The sequence below is a fragment of the Schistocerca cancellata genome, chromosome 12 (assembly GCF_023864275.1).
Source record: "Schistocerca cancellata isolate TAMUIC-IGC-003103 chromosome 12, iqSchCanc2.1, whole genome shotgun sequence".
NCBI lineage: Eukaryota > Metazoa > Arthropoda > Insecta > Orthoptera > Acrididae > Schistocerca > Schistocerca cancellata.
The window spans coordinates 117,347,658-117,365,860 of record NC_064637.1 but is presented as its reverse complement, the minus strand read 5'-3'; the positions used below and the strand labels follow the sequence as shown (position 1 = coordinate 117,365,860).

The 18,203-nt window shown below is 45.2% G+C and overlaps 1 protein-coding gene across 1 annotated transcript in view; it reads left to right on the top strand.

Moving 5' to 3' along the window:
* The window catches only part of LOC126109619 (all trans-polyprenyl-diphosphate synthase PDSS1), a 793,792-nt gene that overhangs the window by 59,662 nt on the left and 715,927 nt on the right, over window positions 1–18,203 (top strand). The window lies entirely within an intron of this gene.

Below are 18,203 nucleotides of genomic sequence, written 5' to 3'. Positions count from 1 at the left end.
GATCAGATAGTGTACTTTATTGGAATGCGCAACTCTCTGTATAATAGTGAAGGAAATCTTATCAGTAGATATTTAGGCGGAGATGGTTAATTCGAATAAATCCATTTCGTAGCAAGCACGGACATAGCAAGAAGAACTGCAACACCACAGGATGATTACAGAAACAGCAGTAAGTTGAGCAGGAGAGCTCAGTGACTCTGAACGTGCACTAGTCGTTGGGTGTCGCCTGAGTAACAAATCCACTAGGGCCACGTTAACTCCTCTAAAGCTGCCCAAGTCGACATTTGGTGAAGTGATTATGAAGTGGAAACGCGAAGGACCAATCAAAGTTAAACCTTAGACCAGGCAGACCAAATGTACAGGCCTACAGGGACCGTAGGTCACTGCGGATGTTGGTTGTAAAAAATCGCGTGAAATCGGCGAAAGGATTCACTCGTGAGTTCCAAACTGCTGGTAGTCCGGCTAGCACAGTTAACTGTGCGAAGGGAGTTAGAAGGAATGGGGTACTGCGGTCTAGCAGCTCTTCGCAAGGCTCGCGTATCTTTACTCACAAGAAGTACACAGCGGCGAGACTTTTTGAAACCATCTAAACGATTATGTAGGTTAAGATTTCAGCTATAATTCATCCATGCACCCTGGTGGGCCCCTAATTTGCGAGTAATTGACAAAAAAGTATTTCGGAATTTTGTGTGACACTCGATAATCTTAAAAACGTTGGATCATATAGTTCGGTTACGTGGCTTTAATGGACAAGATAGTAGCTCCATATGCCAGAGGTTGTGGGTTCGCATCATGTCTGCTACAGTATTTTTTTAATTGTTATATCTGTATCGATATAACTTCCATCATCATTTTTAGTCAATTAATTGATTTAAATCCGGTTTCTTTTTTCCATTCTTTTGTCACATTATTTTAATCATAATATCAACTTATCCATTTGCTCTTTTTCTTATTATCATTCTTATTCCACTTGAAATCTTCGTTCATGTGCTTTTAATTCATTTTATATATTAATTTCTACGTTATTGCGTTCATTATATCTATTAACCCTTCTTTAATTTAAATCTTCACCCGCGTTATTTTGTCCACAGTCTATTAGGTATTTACATGTTTTAAATGTTTGTATGACGATTACCGTGCAAAAAATTGCACTTTTGGTAGCGAAAAAGAAATTTTTCATACCACTGCACTGACAATATAAATAGATTATTTGGTCTTTTGTTTTTTCACTGGTATATTTGAATTTTGAAATAATTGAATAATATTAGAGACAAATGTAATTAAATTCATGTTTACAAATATTCCAATAGGAAAAAGAATGATACAAAGAAAAAATGAAACAAATGCAAAAAAAAGTTAATACGGGGATTAAAATAATGTCACAAAGGAATAGAAAAAAACACTACATTTAAACCAATTAACTGAATAAGAATAATGATAAAAGTCATTTCGATAAAGATTTAAAAATAAAAATAAATTACTGCACCTGACGAAATTCGAACCCACAACCATTTGCATGTGAGCTATTATCCTATCCATTATACCACGCAACCAGACTTTTCTAACGTTATTGACAATCACGAAAATTCCGAAATTTTTTTCGTTAATTACTCACAAACGAGGCTGAATGACTGCAGGGTGTGATACCTGGGATCCTAACGTACATCATCGTATATCTGGTTTCAAAAAGTCGATCCCACTGCTGGAGACCTCTCTTTGTCAGTGGTAAACGACGCTTGAGGTGACGTAAAGAGGAATGCCACTGGGCAGTGCAGGACTGGGAACGAGTGGGTTGGATTGATGAAGGGTTTATAAGTATAACGAAATTCAAACGAAGTGAGAAATAGATATAATGAACGCAATAATGTGGAGGAAAAAACAGAGTGAGAAAACAAAAGAAATTAATACATAAAATTAATTAAAAGTACATGAACGAAGATTTCAAGTGGAAAAAGAATGATAAGAAGAAAAAGAGCAAATGAATAAGTTGATATTATGATTAAAATAATGTGACAAAAGAATGGCAAAAATAAACTGGATTTAAATCAGTTAATTGACTAAAAATGATGATCGAAGTTATTTCGATACAGATATAACAATAAAAAAAAGTACTCTGTGGTAGTCCTATGGAGGTATTTAGGATTGGCGAATGCCAGAAGAACATTACCAGCCATCATATGAATACCTGGGTCAGAATAACAAAGTGATTGACAGTTGAGTGTGAAAGGGGAGGGGAGAATGCTGCCACGTTGCCGTTTCATGCAAACATAATATGGCTACGACAGCAGCAGCAACAGCTGCGCAGTTTCGTGCTGAGGACGTTCGTACGTTCACCGTTAACGTGGAGCGTTGAACTCACTTTATAGGCTCATAATACTGTTATCGCTGTCCGCAGTAATTTCACAGTTAACTTCACACATTCCGCAAGAGAAAGATATCGCCCTGAGAAGAAAAAGCATGACAGAACGTATCACAATAATTATGTTACAGGCTGCAGTTGTCGCCAGCAGATGAGGACGCAGAGCGATATGACAGGTGTGCATAGGGCGAAAGGTGTGACCAAACTTGCGCTCTGATTGGCTGTTGCTATGACAGCTGACCTGTAAACAAACTAGCTGTCAGTCACTTTGTTATTCAGATTCAAATATAGTGCCAATAGTGAAGTACAGACAAGGCAGTGCTACTGTATGTGGCTGCTTCTCATGCTTAGAGTGTGTTCACCTTACAGTGCCTAAGAAAATTCTAAATGCAGAAAGGTGTTACAACATAGTGTACTGCACTCAGTAGAGGGACAGTTCGGAGACTGACCCGCCCAGAGCCCCGACCTGAATCCACTGGAACATCTTTGGGATGAGTTAGAACGTCGACTTGGCTCCAGATCCCAGCACCCAACGTGACTAGCTTAGGTTTTTGATTAAGAATCGGCTGTCATTCCTCCACAGGCATCTAATTGTTAATGTTCCCAGTAAGGTTCAAATCATCATAAAGACAAAGAGTGGACAAACCAGAAATTAATGTTCATTAACAGATCTCTGGTTGCTTTTGATCAGGTAGTCTGTCTGTCATCCAAGCTCACTTCGGTTCAATGCATAGCCAGGTTAGAGCCATTGCGGCTGCTGCCACCGGTGGCAAATTTGTGTCCAAATTTTCGCGTCTTTCAAACCTCCAATTCATCTACACATGTATTCTTCCTATTATACTGAATATGCACAATAAGTAAAATTTTGTTATGTGCTATCGTTCCGAGGTATCGACATTTTAATGGCCAATGGTGTAGGCTCTGGCAGTCAGCACTGTCTTCTGTCAAACTACAAGCTTACAGTTTTTATACATTTGTATTTTTAACAAAGTCTGAAGAAACCGGCATTGGGACGGTCTTGTAGCTGTATTAAATTTATGAAATTTATTCCCAATTGCAGAGTCTTTCTGACTTTAACTGCATTAGATATGAAGGTATTACCTGTTGGTGACATATGAAAGTTTGTCCCGTACTGGGACTCGAACCCATGTTTCCCACTTGCTGTGAGTGGTCGCCTTAACCACTCCGGATATCCGCGCACACTTGTAGGACCGACCAAAACTTTCATATGTCATACTGTCTACGAAACATACTTTGATAGCCCAATGATTAAGGCGACCACATGCAAGAAGTGGGAAATCCATGTTGGAGTCCCAGTCGAGCACAAATTATCGTGTTTCACCGAAGTGTAATATCTTCATACCTAAGGCAGGCAATGTCGGAAAGACTCCAAAACTGCAAAAAAAATTCACAAATTTAGTATGACTGCAATATCTTTAACAGGTGTGAGTTTCTTCAGACATTCTTGCCGCGACGGGCAAATTAACGAACGTAATGTTAACGTTGGATAAATAATTTTTGAGAACATTTCTCTTGGAGTGTAGCGGTTTGTTTATTACTTAAACATGGATATGAACAGTCATAACCGCAAGAAACTTCCTTTTATATGAGGTTACCTGTTTCGGTCTGTTTTAGACTATCTTCAGACCTAACTGCAGCGTTCGTAGAGTCCTAGCGCCTGCTCCGTTCATAGCTACCGTCTGCCATCATGTTGTGCGGGTGCGGTCTGACAATAGTCTAAAGCAGACCGAAACCGGTAGTCTCATAAAAAAAGAAAGTTTCTTGCGGTTGTGACTGTTCATGTCCATGTTCAACGATGAATAGGTTTGCCTCCTAAAAATCCCGCCAGGATAGCCGAGAGCGCTAGTGCGCTGCTTCCTGGACTAGGGTAGGCGCGCCGGCCCTGGATCGAATCCGCCCGGCGGATTAACGACGATGGCCGGTGTGCCGGCCAGCCTAGATGTGGTTTTTAGGCGGTTTTCCACATCCTCCTAGGTGAATACCGGGCTGGTCCCCCCGTCCCGCCTCAGGTACACGACTCACAGACATTTGAAACACATTCACACTATTTCATGATTTACACTAGATGCAGGCAGCTGGGGTACACTAATTCCCCCCTCGGGGGTACGGGGTGGCGGCAGGAAGAGCATTCGGCCACCCCTTAACATTAACCATGCCAAATCCGGTTAACGATGGCCTACCCTGCGTAACCACGGGACAAGGCGCACGCGATAGAAGGTTTGCCTCCTAAAAGACCCGTGTCAGGAATCCAAGTAAAGTTGCGATGGGGTTGTAGACAGTATGACGTGTAAGTTTGGTCTGTCCTGGAAGTGTGTTCAGGTAGCCGAAGTCGTAAAGATGACCACTAGCAACAAGTGGGAAATACAGGTTCGACCCCGGTCTGGCACAAATTTCCGTGTGCCATTAATAGGCAATATCTCCATACAGGCTGCTAATGTCGCAAATTTCATTAATTTTATCAGTTTGCTGATTTTCGTTGACGAGAACGAGGGGAGGGGGGTGGAAGGGAGAGGAGGAGAGATGAGGTGGCGGAGATGGGGGATGACTTAGAGGACTGCAGCAGGGGGAGGGGAGTTAATGACGAAGAGCGTACGGCAGGAGCACTGAATGAATCGTGACGTATTCCCCTCAGCTGAAACTGCAGCAGTGGGGTCAGCCGGCCGTGAAGCGGTAAGGCGCGTCACGGGCTTGTCCGTGTTTGGCGGGATACTGGAGAAGGGGCAGGGTGCGCGGACGAAAGTGGATTGCCTGGGCGCCGTGAAAGCGAGTGCGTGGCCACGCAAGTGTTCCGCAGGGGCAGCGGGGCTGAATCAAGGTCGACGGCCGGAAAAAGCGGAGCGGGGGAAGAGGAGAGGAAAGTATGCGCTCCGCCGCAGTCGCCACTACGGCAGCGGCTGCCTGTCTACCGCCAACGTACCCTTATTCACTTATATTTTACGACTGCCGCTGTGACTCTACCCCTTTCAGAGATATACTTTGTCTGGACTACTTGGCAGACGCCATACTGCATTTCGTCGTTTTTAGTTGACGTTGAGCCACAGAATGGTTCTGTGTCGGGCAAGATAAGCCGCCTGTTGAAAAGACAAGATCAAATCGATCTTCAGGCCTCCAACGAAAATCCGTCAATTACTGAGACCAGTTAAAGACGCTGTAGGTCTCAGAACACCTGGAGTCTACGAAATACCTTGTGAGTGTGGCCAGAAGTGCATCGGACAAACAGTGCGCACTGTGGAACAACGCAGGAAAGAACATGAGAGGTATTATCGCCTACGCTGTCCAGAGAAATCTGCGTTAGCTGAGCATGCGTTAGAAAACGGTCACCACATAAAATTTCACGATACCTCAGTCGTGGCTCGCACTAACGGCTTCTGGGACTGTTTAATGAAGGATGCTATTGAAATAAAAATTACCGCAAACACCCTGAATAGAGACGGTGGCTTACAGCTCAGCGCTGGGTGGGATCCAGCGATCGCGCGGTAGAAGGGGCACATCGAACGCCGACTCAAAACATGCCCATATATGGCAATGTTACGGGCACCAGTGACGTCACAGCCGCCAGCTAGCGAATATAAGGGCGCACCAACAGCCCACTGGCAGTCATAACACTTGACAGTGGCCAAGGAATGCTTGGCCGAAAGCTCGTGTAGATTTAAGAAATTGACGCGCTTGGAAACCCAAGAACATTTTATTCAATGTTATCGCCGCGAGACTGCATTCATACGGTACAGGAATGTTCGTGATGTTTTTCTTTTTCCCTTTGTTTCAGTTACTTTTTAATTTCAAAGGGAGAAGTTTATTTTTCTCGCAGTGAACTGTATTTTTTCTTTTTTTTTTTGCACAAATTAGAACATACACTCCTGGAAATTGAAATAAGAACACCGTGAATTCATTGTCCCAGGAAGGGGAAACTTTATTGACACATTCCTGGGGTCAGATACATCACATGATCACACTGACAGAACCACAGGTACATAGACACAGGCAACAGAGCATGCACAATGTCGGCACTAGTACAGTGTATATCCACCTTTCGCAGCAATGCAGGCTGCTATTCTCCCATGGAGACGATCGTAGAGATGCTGGATGTAGTCCTGTGGAACGGCTTGCCATGCCATTTCCACCTGGCGCCTCAGTTGGACCAGCGTTCGTGCTGGACGTGCAGACCGCGTGAGACGACGCTTCATCCAGTCCCAAACATGCTCAATGGGGGACAGATCCGGAGATCTTGCTGGCCAGGGTAGTTGACTTACACCTTCTAGAGGACGTTGGGTGGCACGGGATACATGCGGACGTGCATTGTCCTGTTGGAACAGCAAGTTCCCTTGCCGGTCTAGGAATGGTAGAACGGTGGGTTCGATGACGGTTTGGATGTACCGTGCACTATTCAGTGTCCCCTCGACGATCACCAGTGGTGTACGGCCAGTGTAGGAGATCGCTCCCCACACCATGATGCCGGGTGTTGGCCCTGTGTGCCTCGGTCGTATGCAGTCCTGATTGTGGCGCTCACCTGCACGGCGCCAAACACGCATACGACCATCATTGGCACCAAGGCAGAAGCGACTCTCATCGCTGAAGACGACACGTCTCCATTCGTCCCTCCATTCACGCCTGTCGCGACACCACTGGAGGCGGGCTGCACGATGTTGGGGCGTGAGCGGAAGACGGCCTAACGGTGTGCGGGACCGTAGCCCAGCTTCATGGAGACGGTTGCGAATGGTCCTCGCCGATAACCCAGGAGCAACAGTGTCCCTAATTTGCTGGGAAGTGGCGGTGCGGTCCCTACGGCACTGCGTAGGATCCTACGGTCTTGGCGTGCATCCGTGCGTCGCTGCGGTCCGGTCCCAGGTCGACGGGCACGTGCACCTTCCGCCGACCACTGGCGACAACATCGATGTACTGTGGAGACCTCACGCCCCACGTGTTGAGCAATTCGGCGGTACGTCCACCCGGCCTCCCGCATGCCCACTATACGCCCTCGCTCAAAGTCCGTCAACTGCACATACGGTTCACGTCCACGCTGTCGCGGCATGCTACCAGTGTTAAAGACTGCGATGGAGCTCCGTATGCCACGGCAAACTGGGTGACACTGACGGCGGCGGTGCACAAATGCTGCGCAGCTAGCGCCATTCGACGGCCAACACCGCGGTTCCTGGTGTGTCCGCTGTGCCGTGCGTGTGATCATTGCTTGTACAGCCCTCTCGCAGTGTCCGGAGCAAGTATGGTGGGTCTGACACACCGGTGTCAATGTGTTCTTTTTTCCATTTCCAGGAGTGTATTTCACCTAAGCATACTCCCGTCTGCCATCCGGGGGGGCGTTTATCATTAAATATATGATAAGGTTCTTTATGTAATACGTATTTAAATAACGAGTATGATGTAGGCAGGTTCTCACTTTCCAAGAAAGAAAAGGCAGCAATTAGTTTCAAAATTGTAATGAATGTACCAACTGGAGATAGAATAAGCTGTCCTTTTACTGAGTTACTAGAGAGGCCGCCGTAGTCACGATGTCGTGACGACAGGATGTCTATCGGTGCCTTCCAGAAAGCCAAGGTAAATCTTTAAAAGGAGCAGAGCCACACAGTACCTCTTGTAAAATCTGTGTAGATAAAGGCACGTCTACCGGAAGGCGCTCTCGAATGTCTGAACACGTATTTAACGAACATCATGACTCTGACCGAGATAATGGTGCACTCGCAGATACACTCCCCTACGTTAAAAGAGCACACTGGTCGCTTTGCAGCGACGTGGATGCTGTACAACTGCTAGCAGGTAGTTGTGTGATACTACACCGCAGGCGCAAGCCATAGCGGTGGAGTAGTGTGTGTGTGTGTGTGTGTGTGTGTGTGTGTGTGTGTGCGTGCTGTGTGTGTATTCATTGCACCGGGCCCTCGTTTCTCTTACCGTAGCAGCAGTACGGTAGTGACATTTTATGTATGAAGTTCTTACTTTCTCGCTAAAGACGACGAGTTAACTATCGTATTTGTGGGCACTCTGGTTTCCGCGTAGTTCGTGGAGAACAACGATCAAGGAGACACAGCCTGCTGTTCACTTCGGATGTAACGTAAAAAAAGATGCTTTTAAATGCCTACGAATCATGAAAAAAACACACCATTACCGGCGCTACTGAACAAGCGCGTATCGATGATTATCCAAGCGTACGCTAAAATGGAGCACTTTATTTATTTTCAGTTGGCCAGTTGGATTAATAGGGTTCTCAACTGAATTATCTCCCTCGGATGTCTAGCAATAGGCAAATTAATGATCGTAGGAAATGTAATAACGTTTGTCCCAGATAGCTTGATCGGCGGAGAAACCATAGATCCTGTTATTCTCTTCTAAAAACAAACAATTGACTACCGGTTAGCGTAATATTCGCTACGTTAAAATTTCAGAAAGCAGATAACCAGTATTATCACTCCAGTGCTGTTCACCGTCGCCGGCCGGGGTGGCCGAACGGTTCTAGACGCTACAGTCTGGAACCGCGCGACCGCTACGGTCGCAGGTTCGAATCCTGCCTCGGGCATGGATGTGTGTGATGTCCTTAGGTTAGTTAGGTTTAAGTAGTTCTAAGTTCTAGGGGACTGATGACCTCCGAAGTTAAGTCCCATAGTGCTCAGAGCCATTTGAACCATTTTTGTGTTCACCGTCAATATTCGTTAACTGTTGATAATTTTAGGCTCTTTAACTATCTCCGGAAGTAAGACTTTCTTTTTCTTTAACTGATTTATCAGACTACGGGAAAAATGGAGTTCTTTGGAATCAGTGCCGACCATACGGCGAATTCACTTTTTTGAATAAATCGAGTAAAACACAGTTTTAATAATACTGATAAATAGTTTCAACTTCCAGTTCACAATTACACATCACATCTGAGCGATTAGAGCTAACGGAAGAGGTTCTTACAGAACAGATTTGAACACACTGAGAACGTACAATGAAAGTATAACATAAAGGAAGCTATTGCGTTGAGTTTTAATTTCTTATAGTACCTTTTCTCATAGTTACATTCCTTTTCCTTGTAAATACTTTTAATTGAAATATTATTCAAATATATTTCGGAAACCTTTTGTTAGAAGAGGGAATGAATTAAAACTATATCTTAATTACCCACCGAAATGTGTGTGTATGTGTATGTTTGTGTTTGTGTGGCCCGCGCGCCATGCGGTTGTGTGATTATGTGACAAATGGGTGGACCTTCCTGGCAGATTAAAACTGTGTGCCGGACCGAGACTCGAACTCGGGACCTTTGCCTCCGCACTATCCTTTCTTCCGGGAGTGCAGGTTCTGCAACGTTCGGAGGAGAGCTTTTGTGAAGTTTGGAAGGTACGAGACGAGGTACTGGCAGAAGTAACGCTGCGAGGATGGGTCGTGAGTCGTGCTTGGGTAGCTCAGATGGTAGAGCACTTGCCCGCGAAAGGCAAAGGTCCCGAGTTCGAGTCTCGGCCCGGCACACAGTTTTAATCTGTCAGGAAGTTTCATGTCAGCGCACACTCCGCTGCAGAGTGAAAATCTCATTCTGGAAATGGGAGGACGTAGAGACGTGACACAGCGACACAAAGGAGATCTTCTTCAACCAGACGCGAACTGTTGTCGCCCAGTGACATGGCGCATTGTCATCCATAAAAATTCCATCGTTATTTAGGTGCAAATGGTCTCCAAGTAACAGAATACGACTACACTACTGGCCATTAAAATTGCTGCACCAAGAAGAAATGCAGATGATAAACGGGTATTCATTGGACAAATATATTATACTAGAACTGACATGTGATTACATTTTCACCATATTTGGGTCCGCCCCGGTAGCTGAGTGGTCATCGTGACAGACTGTCAATCCTAAGGGCCCGGGTTCGATTCCCGGCTGGGTCGGAAATTTTCTCCGCTCAGGGACTGGGTGTTGTGTTGTCCTAATCGTCATCATTTCATCCCCATCGACGCGCAGGACGCCAAAGTGGCGTCAAATTGAAAGACCTGCACCAGGCGAACGGTCTACCCGACGGGAGGCCCTAGCCACACGACATTTCCATTTTATACCATATTTGGGTGCATAGACCCTGAGAAATCAGTGCCCAGAACAACCACCTCTGGCCGTAATAACGGCGTTGATACGCCTGGGCATTGAGTCAAACAGGTACAGCTGCCTTTGCAGCTTCAACACGATACCACAGTTCATCAAGAGTAGTGACTGGCGTATTGTGACGAGCCAGTTGCTCGGCCACCATTGACCAGACGTTTTCAATTGGTGAGATATCTGGAGAATGTGCTGGCCAGGCTGTATCCGGAAAGGCCCTTACAGGACCTGCAACATGCGGTCGTGCATTATGCTGCTGAAATGTAGGGTTTTGCAGGGATCGAATGAAGGGTAGAGTCACGGGTCGTAAAACATCTGAAATGTAACGTCCACTGTTCAAAGTGCCGTCAATGCAAACAGTAGGTGACCGAGACGTGTAACCAATGGCACCCCATACTATCACGCCGGGTGATACGCCACTATGGCGATGACGAATACACGCTTCCAATGTGCGTTCTCTGCGATGTAGCCACACAGGGATGCGACCATCATGATGCTGTAAACAGAACCTGGATTCATCCGAAAAACTGACGTTTCGCCATTGGTGCAACCAGGTTCATCGTTGAATACACCATCGCAGGCGCTCTTGTCTGTGATGAAGCGTCAAGGGTAACCGCAGCCATGGTCTCCGAGCTGATAGTCCATGCTGCTGCAAACGACGTCGAACTGTTCGTGCCGATGGTGGTTGTCTTGCAAACGTCCCCTTCTGTTGACTCAGAGATCGAGACGTGGCTGCACGATCCGTTACAGCCATGCGGATAAAATGCCTGTCATCTCGACTGCTAGTGATACGAGGCCGTTGGGATCCAGCACGGCGTTTCGTATTACCCTGCAGAACCCACCGATTCCATATTCTGCTATCAGTCATTGGATCTCGACCAACGCGAGCAGCAATGTCGCGATACGATAAACCGCAATGGCGATACGCTACAATCCGATCTTTATCAAAGTCGGAAACGTGATGGTACGCATTTCTCCTCCTTACACGAGGCATCACAACAACGTTTCACCAGCCATCGCCGGTCAACTGCTGTTTGTGTGTGAGAAATCGGTTGGAAACTTTCCTCATGTCATCAGGTTGTAGGTGTCCCCACCGGCGGAAACCTTGTGTGAATGCTCTGAAAAACTAATCATTTGCATATCACAGCATGCGTCTGTAGCACGTCATCTTCGTGGTGTAGCAATTTTAATGGCCAGTAGTGTTATTCCAGTCAGTGATCGGTACCAGAAGATCCAGTCCTTTCCATGTAGACAGATCCCACACCATTATGGATCCACCAACAGCTCGCACAGAGCCTTGTTGATATGTTGGGTTCATGGCTTCGTAGGGTCTACGCCACACTTGAACACAACCATCAGTCTTACCAACTGAAATCGGGGCACATCTGACGACGCCACGGTTTTCTAGTCTTCTAAGCTCCAACTGATGTGATAACGAGCTCAGGAGAGGCGCTGCAGGCGATCTCGTGCTGTTGACAAAGGCACTGTCGTCTGTCGTCTGCTGCCATAGACCATTAATGCCAAATTTCGCCGCACTGTCCTAACGGATACGTTCCTCGTACGTCCCCCATTGATTTCTGCGATTATTTCACGCATCGTTGCTTGTCTGTTAGTGCAGATAACAGTACGCAAACGCCGCTGCTCTCGGTCGTTAAGTGAAGGCCGTCTGCCACTGCGTTGTCCGTGGTGAGAGGTAATGCCTGAAATGCGGTATTATCTGCACACTTTGACACTGTGGGTATCGGAATAATTAATTCCCGAACGATGTCCAAATAGAATATCCCATGCGTCTAGTTCCAACTACCATTCCTCTTTCAAGGTCTGTTGATTACTGATGTGCGGCCATAGTCACATCGGAAACTTTATCACATGAATAACCTGCGTACAGATAACAGCTCCGCCGATACGCTGCCCGTTTATGTCTTGTGTGCGCGATACTACCGTCGTCTAAAATATAGAAGCATATCGCTATCTCATGCCTTTTGGCACGTCAGTGTAAATTGAACTGTTACAATCTGAAAGATAGGGAAGGAACGTGTTGGTATAGATTGATAAAGGCAGCTAAATAAATAACGACATTGTAAGCTGTGGACTCATCTCACGGCAGACTGTAGTTCATACAAGTCTGACGCGTAATAAATTAATGAACAGGAGATGCAGCGCTACGCGCTATTTAGCCAATTGTGACGCATAAAAAAAGTACAGCTCTGCCCAAGGTATGGTAGCACTGTACTGCTGGAGTTCTTAGAGGAAGATTGGGGTACATGTGCGGTCGACGACGAGGTCGTTAGATACAGGGCGCAAAGTTGGATTGGGGAAAGAAATTGCTCTACTCAGTTTAATGAATCCTAAATGTGGATGGGTACATCGTTCGCTATATAAGAATATACAGCCTACAGTTGCAGGTTAACTTTATCGTTTACCTAGGTTTCAACGTTAGGAATAACGTCTGCTTCAGAACCTGCAAAAAGTTAATATTATAATGTGCTAGTAAATTATATTAGATATGGTCATCCTACAGGATGCAACGTGTAGTACTTACATAAAATATTATTTAAATGTTTGCCTAAAACAAGCCATGTCCTAAGTCAACTTTATAAAACTTGATGCATAACCATAAGGTTTTGTCACTTCTATTAAACAAGCTGTAGCAAATTCACTTTAAGCCCGTTGTATGGTCCTCGTCGTGTCACTAGAGACTGCGGACCGCAAGGGCTTCGCGGTCTGCCTCACAGAGGGCGGCGCGCGTGCGCTAGACGCATAGAATCAAACTCTTACTACGCACGCGTCAGATAACATATTTGCTATGAATTAATTTTATGCTTTACTATTGTAAGTTAATTACAGTATCCAGCATGACTACGTTTTACATTCTACTACAGAACCTTATAAACTGACCAACAAATCTCGTATGAACATCTGTAGGAAAGGCTCTAGTATTACAGAAACTGTAATGGTCATATGCATTCCGAATTATTGTAAATCTAATATTGGCTGGAAGCCTTCGAAGCATGCCGTATTTTTTAGATACAATTGATCGTTCAGTAAATTGCCTCTATCTGTAATTAGGTGTGCATAAATTTGTAGTTCCTCAAGCGTGTCGAGTCTGTATCCCTTAACTTCATGATGTAGTAGCTCTATGTCACGTAGAGGTTTAGGTGTATGACCCATTTGCACCAGATGTTCCGCAAAGGCTGACCTCCGTGTTCCTACGCCCTTTATTGGAAGATATTCTTTAAACCTTACTGCTATAGCTCTGCCTGTTTGACCTATGTAATAACATGGGCAATCATCACACATAATCTTATATACGCCTGATTTCGCTGACTTATCACAGTCTTTCTCAAGGGAATGAACCAGATTTTGCTTTAAACTATTAATGGTCGAGAAGGAAATTTTAAAACCTGAATTTTTCAACAGGCGCCCTATCTTGTAGGAGACATTGCCTATATAAGGAACCGACAATTATTTCTTGGTCTGATCTTGGGTTTGAATATTTGTGTTTACTAAAGTCGTCCTTTTTCGCATTTTCTTATGATATAACTGCCTCACTGTCTTTGGATCATAGCCATTATTCTGTGCAATACTCTCGAGAATTTGTAATTCTTTTTCGAGGTTGACATCTGACAACTGGATAGAAATCGCCCGATGGATACTAGAATAGAAAAACGCCGTTTTATGCGCTTGGGGGTGGGTTGAATCGGCCGGGATGATGTTGTCTGAATAAGTTCGCTACTTGCTGCGCAGAGGGACTCTTTCAAACTGCCTTAAAAGAAGAAAGGAAACAAGTTCCAGTAAGGGAGAGCGGGCGATATTCGAGGCCAGGAGAGTTTACTGCTTCTTAGCGAATACTGCTTGTGCCATGACATTTTGTGCGATGTGATGTTGCTCCATGATGATTAGAATACGCTTACCACCGCCGTCAATCCTCTGTAAATTGATCCACTAATAGAGTGAACCGATCCAGTTTAAACTAGTTTCCTGACTACGTATACAAAGATGGGGTTCGACTTCGGGCCAGTTCTGGGATTTAGTCTGACACCTATCATTACTTTTGCTTCAGGCAGTATTTCTTAATGTGAAAAATGCCGGGTTTCGCCGTGGATCGCATTCCGTGTTAAACTGTCTGTTCCACAATAACTAATTTTGTAAGCCGGTTCAAAGGACCACCAACAGTACCGCGCCTATTTAAGCCCCATGTTCTTCAAACCAACCTTCTTGTTTCAGCTAGTATTCGACGCGAGCGCCTTGGGAGTCGGCATCCCTCCAGTCTCCTCCGCTGATTCGATTTGCCTATACAGGCAGGCGCGTTGTATTCCCTGACTCCGTTCTGCTACCTTCACAGAGTATTTGTTGCTTTCTAATTATAATAAACATCCGTTGTTTCGTCCTAAAATTTGTATTTTTTATACGTGGTAGTATTATTAATGGTGGTGGTAGTGGTGGTGGTGGTGGTGGTAGTAGTAGTAGTAGTAGTAGTAGTAGTAGTAGTAGTGGCTTTATTCATCCGTAGATCACTTTTACAAGGGTGTTGGACACCTCTTAGAATTACAGTTTAAGAAGAAGAAAAAATGGAATTCATATATACAGGTATTTACGTACCGGTCGAGCTTCACAAGGATGGGACAATTGGTCGGCTGTGGCCTTATATTAGGGCATGCTTAAAGTAATGCCCCCAAATTTCCCACGTGAAAAGCCTTTAAGTTTTGTAAGTAAAACAAACGTTATTTCTATGTCTTTATCCTTCATGTAGCCCTTGTGCCGCTAGAGGGCTCCAAACTGTAGAGTATAACATGGCAGAGTAATTATGTCGGTGCGTGAGAAGCAGCGTGCTGTAATTGAGTTTCCAGTTCGAACAGTTCGTCCACACATGGATCACCCTCTCCTTTAGCATGAGAATGCCAGACCACTCAAGAGAGCTGCGACAAATGCATCAATCGGACGACTTGGGTTCACTTTCATCGATCATCCTCCATAGAGTCCCAGATTGCCTCCATCCGATTTTTAACAGCTTCCAAGACTTAAAGAACACCTTCGAGGAGTTGACTTTAATAGCGATGAAGCAGTGCAAGCAGAGGTGAGGCTGTGGTCCATCAACAAAGTCAAACATTCTATAGTGACGGTCTCAACAAACTGGTCTCTCGTTGGGAGAAATGTGTTCGTCGCTAAAATGGCTATGTTGTGTAATAAATACGTAGACATGAAAAATAAAGATGTTTTATTTTAGAAGATTTAAGACTTTCCATATTGAGAAAAATCCGAGGCTTTGCTTTTCAGCACGCCCAAAGAACTATCCCGACATTTGCCTGAAATAATTGAGGGAAACTGTGTTGGAAAACCTAAATCAGGATGGCTGGATGAAGACTGGTGCCTCCAACCTTACGAATACAAGGCCACTTGGTTAAAACAGTGCTACCTCGTTCGGTTTATTCCTAGTGCGCAATACTGTTTTGCAAAGAAGTTATTTAATAATGTAAAATGCTAGTGCTACTGTTCATTCACTACACACGCTATACAAACATTGTTTCGTGATGTGACACTACACACCCTATTAGCTGATGTCAGGACCATAGCGACGATCTCTGGTTTCCATTATGTGCATCTCAACTTCCCATTTGCTAGCCTGAAAAACTGAGTCAGCGATCTTCTATAGCGAGTAAGACTTTGGATTCAGAAAGAGGATGTGTTAGTATTATACATTGCGTAGCTTTGGGGATGAGTTTTCCCAGAAAAGAAAAAAGAATAGGAAAAACATAGTGTGAAAGTGTTACGTGAAATAATGTTCTATTGTCGTTGTTTTTTCTGGTTTACGTGTGTTGATTTTTTACCAAACGTAAGTAATCCTTCAGTGCATAGAATGTACTGCCTTAAAGGTACTTTTTAACTGCCTCTTTTTAAATAAGTTTGTTTTAGTAACCTCTCTAATCTCGCCGGGAAATTTATTGTACAGTGGTATTCCTTCGTAGAAAAATCTGTCTTGAGTTTTATGTTTATTCTTTCGTGGTAGATTTTATAGGATGTAGCAATCGTATATGATCAACATTATACATCTGCCATAAGATCTTAAAATGAATTCTTTGTGTCAAGGAGCTTTCGGTTGTAAAGGAAAAAAAAATGTCGTAGTAGTGAGAAACGGCGAAAGTGCTGGCCTTCGGCCAACCTTCCCTTTGAATCCAACGATGATACTGCCCAGCAGACTAGTTTTGCTGTTACTAAGACGCTTGTTCGCAGATGCGGGGCCGTAACTATCTGGTCTCTGTCAATGTCGCTTATATCACTGGATTTCGCCATTGGAATATATTCTCACCTCTTGTTTCAGGGAGTTTAAAAGTTACGCTTATTATTGGATTGTCTTCACTTTTACTTTGTATTCTTGCTGATTCGATTTCTTTTGTGTCTTCTGGTGCTAATTGGCGATGCCAAGTAGCAGGTTCCGGCACCTCGTTAACATTGAGAAATGTTTTTTGTATCCTAGCGCCTGATACTTCAGCTTTAACGTGACCTGCGTTTATCTGTAGAAAGATCGCACAGTTTCCCGGAAGCGTTCACCGAGACGTTGAACGCCAGCAGTATGGTGTATGGTCTCTGATGGGAATTCGCGCTCCACATGTAGCGCCAACCTTAGCGGTCAGCGAGCGAGGTGGCGCAGTGGGTAGCACACTGGACTCGGATTCGGGAGGACGACGGTTCAAACCCGCGTCCAACCATCGTGATTTAGATTTTCCGTGATTTCCCTAAATCGCTTCAGGCAAATGCCGGGATGGTTGCTTTGAAAGGGCACGGCCGACATCTTTCGCTATCCTTACCTAACTCGATGGGACCGATGACCTCGCTGTTTGGTCCTCTCCCCCAAATCAACCAACCAACCTTAGCGCTCTAATATGCAGAGCACGGAGCCTCCGGACATGCATTTTAACGGCGTTGCCCCTCACCACCGCAGCGTACTCGAGTACAAGGCGGAGTTGCGCGTAGTACAAAATCACTCCGAGGTGTAGAGTTTGGATGTAGCACCGGATAGAAAGTGTGTTTCCGGCGATGCGTCGTTGCCACGTTAGACGCTTGTCCAGCTTGACGCAAAGGTAACGTGCTGTATTGCCCCAGAGAATTGCACTGCCTACGATGCTGATCCGCTGAAGGTTCCCTGGATCTCGTCGGCGAGTGATGACGATGGACTGGGTTCTGACCGCCTTGAAACGGATCTGTCACTTGACAGCCTGGACGACGACATCATCACAGGCGCTTCGTAGTCGTGTTGGAGAATGCGTAGACACGTTTTGCTGGAGAATACCGCCGTATCATGTGCATAAAGCGCCAGCTATACGCGATAGATCCTGGGTGAGTCATAGACTCATTAACCTGTAGTTTGGTCCCTTTATACCCCAAACAAACCAACCAGCCAACCAACCAACCTGGTTGAGTCGGCAGTACACGATTGGCCCGAAAACCGATCCCTGTGGTACACCAGCACAGATGCTTCGTTCTGTGGACGTGCCTTTTGTGCCCTCACGTGGAACGTCCCCTCTGCCAGGTAACTTCGGGGCAGAGGTACGTATAGCACTGGGACCCCTTATACAAGACGCCTGCACAGAAGTCTGTCATGCCACAGGCTATCGATGGCTGTGGATACGTTCATTAAAACTGTTCCAAGGTATATGTGGTGGTCCGTGTCGTCGATAGGGTCCTCTGCCAAGCGTAGAAGCTGGTATACCGCCGGAACCCGTACTGCTCTTCGCGTCTTACATATCTTGTGTT